The sequence below is a fragment of the Mus pahari genome, chromosome X (assembly GCF_900095145.1).
Source record: "Mus pahari chromosome X, PAHARI_EIJ_v1.1, whole genome shotgun sequence".
NCBI classification, from domain to species: domain Eukaryota; kingdom Metazoa; phylum Chordata; class Mammalia; order Rodentia; family Muridae; genus Mus; species Mus pahari.
The window spans coordinates 57749387-57750287 of record NC_034613.1 but is presented as its reverse complement, the minus strand read 5'-3'; positions in this window follow the sequence as shown (position 1 = coordinate 57750287).

Below are 901 nucleotides of genomic sequence, written 5' to 3'. Positions count from 1 at the left end.
GAGATGCAGAGGCTCATGCCCAAACATTAGATGGAGTTTGGGTAGTCTATGAAAGTTGGGAAGAGGATTGAGGGACCTGAAGAGGACAGGGATGCCACAGGAAGACCAACAGTCAACTAACCTGTACTCTTGGGGACTCCCAGAGACTGAATCACAAGAGCGAGCTTGGGCTGGACCTAGGGCCCCTGCACATATGTGGGTCCCCAAAAACTATAGCATGGGCTGTCCCTGAGCCTGTCGCCTGCCTGCCTGCCAGCGGATCTTGTCCCTAAATGGACTACCTTGTCTGGCCTTACTGGGAAAGGATGTGCCTATTCCTGTAGTGACCTCATATGCAGGGGTGGGACTGTGGGAATGTTAGTGGAGGTGACACCCTGAGGGAGGGATGTAGAATGGGGCGAGGACTTCTGTGAAAGGGCTACTGACTAGGAGGAGAGGACGGGTTGATATTTGATAATTTGTTGTAAAAACAAATTTTAAAAAGAAATAAGCTGACTTTTCATTCAAAAAAGAAAGAAAGGAAGGAAGGAAGGGAAAGAAAGAAAGAAAGAAAGAAAGAAAGAAAGAAAGAAAGAAAGAAAGAAAGAAAGAAAGAAAGAAAGAAAAGAAAGAAAGGAAAGAAAGAAAGAAAGAAATGAAAGAAAGAACTTAAGAAAGAGAGAGCAAAAAGGGGACTTGGAGAAATGGATCTGTGAGGAAAGGCACTTGCCACAAATCCTGTGACCTGAATTTGTTTCCTGGATCCTCACATGGTGGAAGGAGAGGATTTTGTCTTCCAGTCTCCACATATGTGTTGTGGAGATATATAAGTGATTGAATAACTAACCAGCTAATCAACTAACTAAATGTGAAAAGAAAGTTAAAAGGTATTAAAGGAAACTAGCCGGGCGTGGTGGCGCAC